Source organism: Muscardinus avellanarius (assembly GCF_963383645.1).
Source record: "Muscardinus avellanarius genome assembly, chromosome: 1".
NCBI classification, from domain to species: Eukaryota; Metazoa; Chordata; class Mammalia; order Rodentia; family Gliridae; genus Muscardinus; species Muscardinus avellanarius.
This window is the reverse complement of record NC_137786.1, coordinates 68,911,286-68,924,731: the sequence shown is the minus strand read 5'-3', so window position 1 is coordinate 68,924,731 and position 13,446 is coordinate 68,911,286.

The following is a 13,446-nucleotide window of genomic DNA, read 5'->3' as shown; positions in this document are numbered from 1 at the left end:
GGTGGCCTATCATGGGTAAGCTGCTAGCATCCTATGCCTGAGCCCTCAACCTACCTATAAAGAAAACCTTAGGGAAGGACACCTTGGACAGTGGCTGGCATGTGTCGGCTGATATATCTGGGGCATTGAAGCCCCTGTGGAGTCCTATGGTGCAGTATCCAGACCCATAAATCCTCTAGCACCTCAAATCCAAGTCAGGTCATAATTCTGCCTCTGAGCCTCCACCATCTAGTGACCCAGCCAGCCCCTTCACATCCAACATGAAACTAGTGTCTGGTGAGTTTTGGGCCAGGCTGAAACGGGGAGGGTGGGGTTACCTGCGTCATAGATTTAAGGAACATGCTATCAAGCTTTTTGTGTATAAAAGTTCTAAAGTTAATATGGAAAAGTGAAAGGGTGAGAGTTGCTGAGCTATTGAAAATGAATAAAATTGGAGCAATCACAAAAACTGCTTCTAAGACAAGATATGGGTGTAAGTAAAGCTATTTCCTTGTTAGAAAAGAAACAATGTTAAAATAGGGTAGGAAATTGGTGGATAGAATGAAGTATGCTCAAGTGATTTAATAATGGAGGAAGGGTAGTTTTCAATAAATTATGTGGACTTCTATTTGTATCTCCCCCAAACCCTCAATTTAAACCTCATGCCATGTACATATGCACAAATTAAAGTGGATTATATATCTGAATGTAAAAGCTCTGAAATTTGCAGAAAATGGCGTCTTCACAATTTAAGCTTAGGTAGAGTTCATAAACATTACATTAATAGCACATTACTTTAAATGGATATATTGACTTAATCAAACTTTTTAAATTTTAACTGAAGATCCTGTTAGGATGAAAAGACCATAAATTGGGAGGGAATATTTTCTAGTCCTATATTCAATAAAGGATATGCATCCAAAACCCTCTAAACTCAGAAGTAATAAAATAGTTAACAATATAAGGAAGTGCTTTCATCGAAGAAATTATATGAAAAGTCAACATAATGACCAAGAAGATGTAAATTGAAATCCCAGTGAAATACCACTATATACTTAACTAGAATGGCTCAAATTAATGCAATGCCAAGTACTGGTGAAAATGTGGAGCAGCTGGATCTCCTGTTACTGATGGGGATAATATATCTTAGTCCTCAGAAAAGGTTTTGTGGTTTCTTGTCCATATAACACCTATACACAGCCAAGTGCAGTAGCAGATGCCTATGATCCCAGTACTTAAGAGGCTGAAGCAGGACTGCAAGATCAAGGCCAGCCTCAACAACTTAGCAAGATTTTCAAAATAAAAAGGAGAGGGGTGTAGCTCAAAGGGGGAATTCCCCTGGGTTCCATCTACAATGTATGTGGGGGAGCAACTTTACTCATGTTGGCCAATAACAAGCAAATGTCCTAAGTAGACAGATACAACCATAAGTAGAATACTACTTAAACATGAAGAGAAAATACCCTCAGAGGCAGCAACTTCTATGAAGCTTTCTGTACTGAGTATAGAAAGCCAATCTCAAAGGTTACATTGTGTTTGGTTTCATGTATTTAACTTTTGAAATGAAAGGATTATAACAATTGAAAAGCAGTGGGGCACAGGAGGGAGTTTCTTTTTGTGAAGAAACAGTTCTGTCCTGATAGTGTTGAGCTTTACACAAATCAATACTTGTGGAATTTCAAAGTATTATACAATCAAAAGTGCATTTAAAAACTGGTGAACTCTGGTTATGAAAGATGTTATTTGGGAAGCTGGTTGAAGATACAAACCAAGAGGAGTGTAATGGCAGAAGCCAGGATCCTAGTACTTGGGAGGCTGAGATAGGATAGCAGATTCTAGACCAGCTTCAGTAACCTACCAAGATCAGCAACCTAGTGAGTGCCTGTTTCAAAATAAAATAGTTAAAATAGGGTTGGGGTAGAATGCCCCTGGGTTCCATCCCCCCATTAACACACTACTACTACTACTACTACTACTACTACTACTACTACTACTTTTGCAACTTATATTCACATGTACGTGTGTGTGAATGTGTACTTTGGATGGGTAATTTAGTTTGTTAATTCATCTGTGTTGGCTCCATTTGCCTACCAAAGCTCAAATAAATCAGAAACTCTTAAAGCAGAACTTGGAGGTTCATGACATCCTGCAGGGAATATCAGAATTCCCTTGGATTATAGTTATCAATCATCTGGGAAACAATCTTTCAGGTATCCAGGGGAAATCTTTACTTTTTTTCTTTTAATAAACAGTTAAATAGTTCCTAGTAGAGACTTTCTGGCTTTCTCCACTTGCAACCATCGATCTCATCCAGCCACCTCATAAACTGGAGGCTCCAAGAAGATAGCTCTTAAGAGTATAGAAATAATTTGTCCAAGTGAACATGGTCACCACCTCATTCAGGTCACTTAAGCCTTTACTGTGTGATGTGAATCTTTAAAAACAAGGTAGTGGCCAGGTGTGGTGGCGCACGCTTGTAATCCCCACGCTTGGGAGGCGGAGACAGGAGGATCACGCAGGTTCAAAGCCAGCCGCGCTGCTTAAGAGACCCTGTTTCCAAAAAAAGTATAAAATAGGTCTGGGAGTGTAGCCCGGAGGTAGAAGGGTTTCCAGGAACCCCAGTACCAACAAACAAAAAAAAAACAAACAAAAAAAAAAAACAAGGTAAATTCACCCACATGTATACCCTAGAACTTCCACCAAGCATGATAAACATCATCACAAATCTGCATTTTAACCTACTAGTTTCCCACATAACCAAATGGCAATATAGATGCCCAAGAAAACCACTGCCTCTGAGGGGGGAGGAAACCAAGGTCCCCCCACAGTAGGATTCTTCTAGCCAGGGAAATACCAGCTCCCCTTGCAGGTCCTTTACCAGTGAGTGATGGGCTTGATTGTTAGTGATAATAAAATTACTGATGTGAATTTTGTTTTCTAATTTCCTCACAGTGAAGAATGTTTTGGTTTAAGGCTAGCTTTCAAAAGCTCACTACCGTTATTAGGAATAAATGAGTCATGCTATTTGGCTGAGTTAGAAGTACAGCCAGTTGTGGTGGTATACACCTGTAATCCCAATATTTGGGAGGCTGAGACAGGAGAGTCACAAGTTCAAGATATTTTCAGCAACTTAGGTTCTTAGCAATCCAGTGAGACCTTGTTTAAAAAATAAAACAGTAAAATAGGGCTGGGGGGGGGGGGTGTCATTCAGGTAAAATGTCCCTATCCCTGGGTTCAATCCTCAGACAAAAAAAAATTATTTGTTTTTAAAAGTGTAAGACAATACAGCATGCCCAAATTTTCAAAATTATATATGAATAAATATTATAGTGCTTCCTTTTAGCAACCAGAAATGTTTAAATCTGTAAAATAGTGGGCCAAGTAAACCACATATTAAATAATGTTCCCTTTCAGTCCTAACTGAGTATAGTTAGAACTGTTACTTGTTAAAACATGTTTTGTTCATTAACACCTGCTTTGGAAACAGTGACGTGCAATATCGTGCCTTGTCATAACTTTTTTTCTCCAGCAGTTTGTGAATTAACTTATAATATTTTTTCTATATAGTCTGACAGCTTCAGCTCCTTTGTTCTGTGTGTGTTTGTGCTTGTAAGAAAACCACTTCCCTGCTCCTCAGATTCCCAGCCAGTTAGAAGCATCTGTCTGGGCTTTTGCATCCAGTACATAACAGTTGATTTCATTTATTCTATATTTTACACACTGTCATATGTTTGTAACTAGTATTTTCCTCCAGGTACTATGCATCTTCTCCTCTTGCTCATTGTGTGTGTGTGTGTGTGTGTGTGTGTGTGTGTGTGTGTGTGTGTGTGTGTGTGAAGTAATGGAAGAAAGCCATTGTGAATGGGATTCTGGAGCTAGGTTTTTGTCCCATAGATGGATTTTTAAGAGTCTGGCAACCTCTTGAAACTGTATATAGAGGGGATCCTAACCCAAGAAACCAGCCTCTATTTAATCTGTACAAAAGTAAACATATTCAGTCACACATTATATAATTTTCTATGTTACTCACAGCTGAGAACAGTCAAGAGAAGTTGCCTGTGGTTTGCTATGAAATGTCGCCAATGTGGTGAGGTTCTGTGGATGATGTCCTAGTCTGTTTTGCATTGCTAGAACAAAACACCTGAGGCTGGATACTTTTTTAAAAAGTGGCTTACTTAGCTCTCTTTAGTTCTGGAACCTGAAGTGCATGCACGGGCCTCTGTTCAGCACTGGTGAGCATCTTGTGGGTGACAGCACAGCGTGGGAGTGCATGCTGAAGAGCAATCCCTGGAGGTGCAAGGCTCACTTTTTTTTTTTTTTTTTTCCAGTACTGGGGACGGAGTCCAGGGGCATTCTACCTCTGAGCTACACCCCCAGTCCTATTTTTATTCATTTTGAAACAGCGTCTCACTGAGTTGCAAAGGGCCTCACTAGGTAGCTGAGGCTGTCCACGAACCCAGATCCTCCTGTCTCAGCCTCCAAATGCTGGGATTACAAGTGTGCGCCATCACACCGGGCTTAAGGCTCACTTATAACAACTGTTCTTGAGGGAATTGATGCAGTCCCTAGCGTTCTGATCCCCGTCAGTGAGGCAGTGTTCATCCATCTGCGGAGTGAGGCCCCCATGACCCAAGTGCTTTCCACCTGGCCCCGCCTCCTGGTGCTTCCACCACCTCAACACTGTCCACTAGGACGGCGGACACTGTCATATCCTAACCACAGCAATGATGCAGGCCACAGAGCAGGCAAAATCACATTTGTATTCTGCTTTGACTGCACTGCTGACCTAATTATGATCATCTTAAAGTTCCCCAAAGGCACAGGTAAATGTAGAATCAGAAAGAAGACATAAAGTTTACTTTCAGGAACAAAATCAGAGGACAAAAACCCAGCATAGTTTCAACATCTGAGAATGGAGTAAAAATTGATGGAATGGATCAAATAAAGACGTTCATCAGGCACGGCATGGTGGCACACGCTTGGAACCCCAGCATTCGGGAGGCTGACACAGGAGTCCTGTGATTCATGGACAGCCTCAGCTACTTAGTGAGGCCCTTTGCAACTCAGTGAGACTCTGTTTCAAAATATTAAAAAAAAAAAAACATAGGGCTGGGAGTGTAGCTCAGAGGTAGAATGCCTCTGGGTTGCATCCTTAGTACTGAGAAAGAAAAAGTTCAGCTGAGTCTCATAGCACACACCTGCAATTTTAGTACTTGGAGCTGAGGTAGGAGGATCACAGGTCCGATTCCAGCCTTAGCAACTTAGACCCTGTTTCAAAATAAAAAATAAGGCTACTCTCACTTTTAGGGTGACCTTCATTCTCCCTTGAATGCCTATTTCTGTACATGTCTCAGAAAAGAAAATAATATAAAAGGGGTTGGAAGTATAGCTCAGAGGTAGAATGCCTCCAGGTTCAGTCCCTAGTACCAAAAATAAATAAAAAATAAAAATACAGATGTTCAGGCTGCACCTATGAAGGCAAATAACATAATGCCTACAGTTGGCTTTAAAGAATTTGGGAAAATTTAAAAAAAAGGGTTGAATGAAACAAATTCTGGTAATTGTTGATTCTGATTTATAGGTATGTGAAGGTTCATTGTACTATTTTCTATAAGAATTTTGACATTTTCCATAATTAAAAAAATTATTTACACATTCTAATTGTTCAACTGCCACAACTCTGTGATTATTCTAGAATCAGCTCTGATAGGAGAAAATTGAGAGGGGGGAAGGGCAACCAAACACCAACAAAGATGCTGAGAAGACTAAACCAGCACACAGAGACACGCTCAACACTCTGGGGAGAAACAGTTGAGAATTCATGCAAATTTGAGAGAGAGAGAAAAAGAAATGTTTAGTTCAGTAATGAAAGCAAAGAAAAATAAAATTATTTGCAAAATTTAAGGATATGGTAAGACACAAACTGTTGCTGGGAATGTAAGTTGTTATAGCCTTACTGATGAACCACTTAGCAACGTGGTTCCACATCCTTTGATTGGAGGTCGAATGCTTCTGGGTCCCAGACACACACACACACACACACACACAAAAAGAAAATAGGCACTATTAGCATATTTTTATATAAATAATTTCAGGTTGCACACATAGTGTCTTAGTCTGTGTTTTGCTGCTATAATATAGTACCACACACCGGGTAATTTATAATGAACTGAAATTTATTGACATAGTTCTGGAGGCTGGGAAGTTCAAGGTCAAGGGGCCATCATGTGCTGATTTCCTTTCTTGCCACATCAAAATAAGATGGACAATGAGAGAGAGGATATGAATGTAATGTGTGAGTGGGCACCAAACTTGTCTGTTGATAAGGACCCCAGCTCCTGAGATGACAGTGCTGACCCATTCATGACAGACAGCAGGGCTCTCATGGCCTATTCACCTCTTAAAGATATCATCTCCAGACTGTTATAGGAGAGACAATGAATTTGCTTTAAAAATATATATGTATATAAATACACATAAACATATACATTTGGGAGACATAAAACCATAATATGTAGGTGGCATTTAGTTTTTTTTTTTTTCAACTAACTAATCTGTTCATGGGATCTGTCCACTTTGATCTATGGAGACTAGAATTCAGAATTCATTCCCTCTTACCTGCTCTGGAGGGCATTTTATTGAGCCAGCTCTATGGATGAACAGGAAAGGCTGAGTTGTCCTTTCCCGAGCCTGTTGGAGGAGGGGTCTCAGGAGATTACACTGTCTCACTGTGCTGCTGTTGGGAGAAAGTAATCTCTCAAAGGATTAAGCGGGTGGCACTTTCCAAAAAGGAATGCAAGTTCAGTCCCTGGTATCTGCAGAAGGGGGATGGGGGAGCCTGTCTAAGTCTGAGCAGAGACTACCAGTTTAGAACCTAAGACATAACAAGGGTCTCCTCTTTCTTTTCATACCAAATTCTTGTCCATGGCATGTCTCTGAAATTGGTTTCTTTCCTCTGTCACCATCCTAATTTAGGGAATTACAGCTACAATAGTCTCCTGTCCTTTATCCAGTTTCTCTTCCTTTCAATCTACCCAATGTACCAGTTTCAAATGAGTCCCCTAAAACAGCTCCATCTAGTCACCTTTATAGGTTGAAACTCTTTTTCAGTCCGCCATGGCTCCTGACTGAAATGCCTTTGCCTTTCTAGTCTCTTATCAAATTCTTCTCAGTCCTTCAAGTCCCACATCCCCTGGGATTCTTCCCCCGGGCTCAGTGACCTACATATTCAAACATTTAACAGGGATTTATTGGGTGCTATTAAGTACAAGACACTATGAGAATGCCTGGTGTACACCTGTAAGTAACCACACACCAAAGGCTGTGGGCACAGGAACTATGGTTTCCTGTCAGCTTCTCCGACCAGGCTTTGTTAGCTTTCTGACTCATAACTAACAGCGACTTCTGGGTATTTAAAATGCTTCAAAGTAATCCAGGAAAGCACCACAAAACTACAGGTTTTATTTATTATTATATGTAGTTAATTATAATGTAGGAGTACGTGTGTGGATTTGGGGTTTTAATTCATTTTTAATAGTTTACAAAATGGGACCAGGTAGTTTCTCAAATTCCTTTCAGCTCTGAGGACCTAGAAAACAGAGGGCCTGCAACAGGACCACTAGATGTCGCTACTGACAACACAAAAATAAAAGCAGGGGCTTGACAGTGCTATATTGAGTGGTATTATTGAATACTACCAAAATCAAGAACAGAAATGGAAAAATACTCTTATAGATAGGCCCTACAAAAATACAAAAGGGGACCTTCAAAGACCCACGTGCTCATGAAAGCAGTCCGGTGTTATGGGCACAAGAATAGTTTAGTACTTCCTGTATCCTTCTGGTAAAGCCTTTAGTCAGAGGGGGTTAATATAGACTGGATTATTTCTGACTCCAACGACTCTGTTCCTTGGAATCAGAAATCCAGTCTATATTAACCCCCTTACACACACACACACACACACACACACACACACACACACACACACTTATACTGCATAACAACATTGCTGTCAACAACAGGTCACATACTCAACAGCACAGCCCTTCTAGCCTGGGTGCAGTGGGCCATACCATCTAGGTGTGTGTAAGTAGACACTGTAATGTTCACACAATGACAAAACCACCTAGTGATGCATTTATTTCTCAGACCATAGCCCTATCATTAAGTGGTGACTATGGTTGGGCCAAAGTTTCATAAAATAATAATATTCTTAGCAGGTGCAACCTTCCCCTCCCTCCTTCCCTCTCTCCCTCCTTCCCTTCCCTCCCTCCTTCCCTTCCCTCCTCACTTCTTTTGACCCCAGGGGCATGCTATTTCTGAACTACATCCCCAGCCTTTTAACTATTTTTTAATAGGGTCTCCCTAAGTTGCTGGGGAACTAGCTAAATTGCTGAGGCTGTCCTCAAACCTGTAATCTTCCTGTCTCAGCTTCCTAAGAACTGGGATTAAAGGTGTACACCACTGTACCTGACTGATATATTTTTTTAGGGTACTGGGGGTGGAACTCAGGGGCATTCTACCTCCAACCTACACCTCAGCCCGATTTTTCTTTATTTTGAAATAGGGTCTCACTAAGTTGCAGAGGGCCTCACTAAGTAGCTGAGGCTGTCCGCGTACCCAGATCCTCCTGTCTCAGCCTCCCAAACACTGGGATTACAAGTGTGCGCCACTATGCCCGGCTGTCTGGCTAATACATTTTAAAAACATAATCTCTATTTTTGCCGGGTGTGGTGGCACACGCTTGTAATCCCAGCATTTGGGAGGCTGAGACTGGAGGATCGCAGTTCACAGACAGCCTCAGCTGCTTAGTGAGGCTCTCTGCAACTTAGTAAGACCCTGCTTCAAAATAAAGAATAAAAACAGGGCAAAGGGTATATCTTGGAGGTCAAATGCCCCTGTGTTTCATCCCCAGACCTGAAAAAACAAACATATTCTCTATTTTATTTATTTATTTATTTATTTATTTATTTATTTATTTATTTTGGTGGTACTGACTGGGGGTGGAACCCAGAGGCCTTCTAACTCTGGGCTATACTCCCAGACCTATTTAATATTTTTATTTGGAAACAGGGTCTCACTAAGTTGTTGAGAGCCTCACTAAGTAGCTGAGGCTGGCTTCGAACCTGTGCGATCCTCCTGTCTCAGCCTCCCAAGCGTGGGGATTACACGTGAGGCTGAGAGCCTCAGCAGCTTAGTGGGGCTCTCAGCAACTTAGTGAGACCCTGTTTCCAAATAAAATATAAAATAGGTCTGGGAGTATAGCCCGGAGGTAGAAAGCCCCTGGGTTCCACCCCTAGTACCACCAAAAACAAAAAACAAAAAAAAAACCCAAACCAATTACTAAGGTTTGAGCTCAGCATGTCCCTCAAAAGGCTCCTGTGTTGAAAGCATGTGCCTAGTGCAACAACATTTAGAGGTGAAACAATTGAATCAGGACTTTAATCTCAACAGTGAATAAATCTGCTAACGGACTAGTAATTGAAATGGATTTACTGATGTCGATTTAGGCAGGTAGGGATGAACGAAAGAGGTAGGCCACTGGGGTGTGCTCTCTGCTCCCAGACACTACTGAGTTGAGCTCAGCTTTCCTCCACCAGAAAATGCTGCCATGATTTCTGCCTTGGAGTTGGCAGACTGGACTGTACCTCTGAAACCATGAGCCAAATAAACTTTTCCTCCCCTATGTTGCATCAGGTGTTTTGGTCACAATGAAGGAAACAAGGTCTAAAACCCCTGTCATGGGAGAAATGGATGCGGTCCAGTTTGGGTCTTTTTTCTCTTAATCTTAGTAAGTTTTTGCTGGGGGGAGGGGTAGCTTTCTTATTCTCCAGTTCAGTTTGTAGGGTAGTTCCCAATGATCAGCACAGTCTCTCTTCTCCCAGTGGTCAAAGTACTCACTCATCTACCCTCTCTTCTTTCCACACCCAGAATAAAAGAGGCAAACAGCAACTCTCCTGTGCAGGCCACTACACAGCATATGCAAATCAGTGGTCATCTCCTTACATTATTTACCATCTACCAAGAAGCAGGGGAGATCAGAGTGAAGAAGAGATCATTAAACGCTCATAATGACTGAAGTACTATGCACAACGTGGGCAGAGTCGATCAGTGGAGACGGCAGTGGTCTGAGATGGTCTCGTGACAAAGGGAATCACATAGACCAGGTTGGGAAGGGTTTGGAGTGGTGTGGGGAGGGATGCTTCTCCAGGAAGGAACCAGCACAAGCAATTGTCAGACAAGGATGTGGATGGAGAAACCTCCAGGATCAGAGAGCCTATCTGGCACTGGGAAGGCACGTGACGAGCCAGCGAGGGGCAGGACTAGCATCCCTACGGGGCAGGCTGTCATCCATCATCCCTCCTTCTCAAGGCATGAGGTGTGTTCAGGTTCATGCATGGTTTTGATATTCTCTATGTCTTTATCAGGTAAGAGTGAAACATATTGGGGGCCTTATTTAATATAAACAGTAAAAAAAAAAAAAAAAAAAGGAGATGAAGGAAACCACTCCAAGTCACACAGCTAGGAGCTAACCAGACTCAAAGTCTAGACCTCAAGTCATTTGCCTATTTCACAGACCCAAGTGTTCTAGTGGGCCTCAGATGTGCAGATAGGGAAACTGAGGACTCATGAGTTGAAGCAGTTTTTCCAAGGTCACACAAAATCAGCCTTATTTCTGACTAAAGTTGCTCTGTATATTAGCTGAGAAAAAACAGTTAACTTGGACAAAACAAATAATTTTCTGATTTTTAATTATTGTTGGGGTAATAGCCCTTTAGTGTAACTACATTTTTTAAAATGTAAGTGTTTATCTACCCAAATTAAAAGTTTTTGGAGTAAAAAATTTCTGAAAATTGAATTGCCTAAGGAGATGGATCTATCTGGGGAAGGAAAATTCTAAATTTACATGTTTACTTGACCCTTTTTCTGCCCCTGACAGTTTTAGGTCTTCATCAAAGAAAAATAATGTTTTGTTTTTACTTTTTTAAATAAACTAAACTGCCGGGCCGGGTGGAGCACTCTTGTAATCCCTGCTCTTGGGAGGCGGAGACAGGAGGATTGCACAGGTTTGAAGTCAGCCTCAGCTACTCAGTGAGGCTCTCAGCAACTTAGTGAGACCCTGTTTCCAAATAAATTATAAAATAGGGGTGGGGTCTGGAGAACATTATGTTAAGTGAGATCAGCCAAGCATAGAAGGAGAAGGTACATATGTTTCCTCTAATATGCCCAAACTAGGAAACACAAAGGATACCAGTGGGACTCCAGATAATGGAGGAGAAATACCAGCAAAGTTTGAATGGAAAGATAGGAGAGGAGGAAGGCTGATCTTGATTAATGAGGGTCTACATCTGAACATATGTAAAATTATGAATAAGACATGGTTAACCTGGACAACCATTGGTGGGAGGGGGGAAGGGAAAACGGGGGTGGGGGAAGAGGGCACCAAATATAGTTTAAATGTATACTATTTCTGTTCAATAAAAAAAAATTGTTAAAAGAAAAAAAATAAAGAATAAGAAACAGGGCTGGGGGTGTAGCTCAGAGGGCGAATGCTCCTGGGTTCCATCCCAGACCCGCCAAAAAAAATAAAAAAATAAATAAAAATAAATAAATAAATAAATAAAAATAAAATTTAAAAAAAATAGGGCTGGGGTGTAGCCTGGAGGTAGAAAGCCCCTGGGTTCCACCTCCAGTACCATACACACACACACACACACACACACACACACACACACACACAGAAAAACAAATAAAAAACTAAACTGGTCCCTAAAGTGACAGGCTGTCATCTCAGGATCTGTTAGCAAAGGATAACTATTTCCAGACAAGTACATCATTTGGCTGGAGAATATATGTGTGTATATATATATATATATATATATATATATATATATATATTGCTTTTTTTTTTTACACCAGAAATGACATGGCTTGGGAAATGACTTGCTGAGAAATCTGTGTTTACATTAGGGAGAGCGAGGGAAAAAAATCCCTTGCAGAAGTTGAAAAGATGTTAAGTGGTAAATACCAAAATGCCCAGCAAGCATATAAACAGGCTCTCATCCTAGCATGAATGTGTGCAGCTCAGCATTTTAAATTTTACTTTTAGCTTTTCTAGCAGTTTGAATTAACCCTTTCTCTCTTCTGTTCTCCTTCTGAGAGTTCAGACCTCAACCTGCAGATGTGGACTGGGGTGCTGTCTTGGTCTTCTGTGACTCACCAACAGATAATACTCTCATCTGAATTATGTGAGTCCCCCTTTCACAGAGCCATCCATGGCCACAAGTGGGGCACTGTCTTTGTTTTGTTGCTATCACCAAACACTTGAGACTGGGTAATTTCTAAGGAAAGAAGTTTATTCGGGCTCATGGTTCTGGAGCTGGGAAGTACAAGGAAGGGCCGGTATGTCTGGCGAGCCTCCTGTTGCTTCAACTCAGCAGAAGGTAGAAAGGTCGGTGGGCTTGTATGGAAGAGCAAGGGGACAAAGGGAGCAACGAGCTTGTAACAAGCAGCCTCCTTGACAACCTAGCCATCACTTAAGGATCCCACCACTTCTCAACACCATTCATGTCGGAGTCAGGTTTCAACAGGAGTTTCAGTGAGGATGAGCCATATTCAACTACAGCAGCCACTTGTGAAATTTCTTACTATTCACAGAAGACAGCCCCTGGCTTGTCATGGTTCAGATTATAATTTTGACTTTATGATGTTGTGAATATAATACACATTCAGTGGAAACCACACTTCAGATTTTGAGGTATTTTCCTGGGCTGGTGAGCTGTGGTCCACACCCTCCCACGTTGCTGGGCGTTGTGCCGAGCTGCAGCTCCTGCTCAGCCTCAAGATGAAGGAGATAAACAACTAAAATCTAAGGTATACTGTGTTGACTGGATTTTCGGATATTGTGTTCTGTATTTTTACATCCATTCCACTCACAAAATACCTAGGTACGTATGTACATGAACTGTTCAAAACTTTGTTATATAAAGGACTCTGTTAGGTAATTGTGTCCAGCTGGAGTCTAATGTAAATGTTCTGGGCTAGCTACGATGTTCAGTAGGTTAGGTTATTAAATGCATTCTCAACTTGTGATATTTTCAGCTCTGATGGTTTTATTAGGGTATAGCCACATGGTAAGTCGAGGAGTCCCTGTGAAGCTCAGATGGTTGTTGGGAAGCAAGCCCACATTGCAGAGAACAGAAAAGGGCTTATTGACAAGGTGAAACAACGCAGTTAAATGCTGCAATAAAAGCACAACAAACTAGAGTTCTCTGGGAAGTGTGTGCATCAGATTCATCCAGAAAGCCTGTTTCAGAAGGTGGCCCCAGCATTCGTAATTGTAAAGCATCCTCAGGTGATTTTGAAGTACACCCTTCATTGAAAGAAACTAATCTAGATTATCTAACGAGTGGAATACATTTTTCTTAGTATCAGCCCCTAGCAAATTAAAATGAAAAACAAAACAAG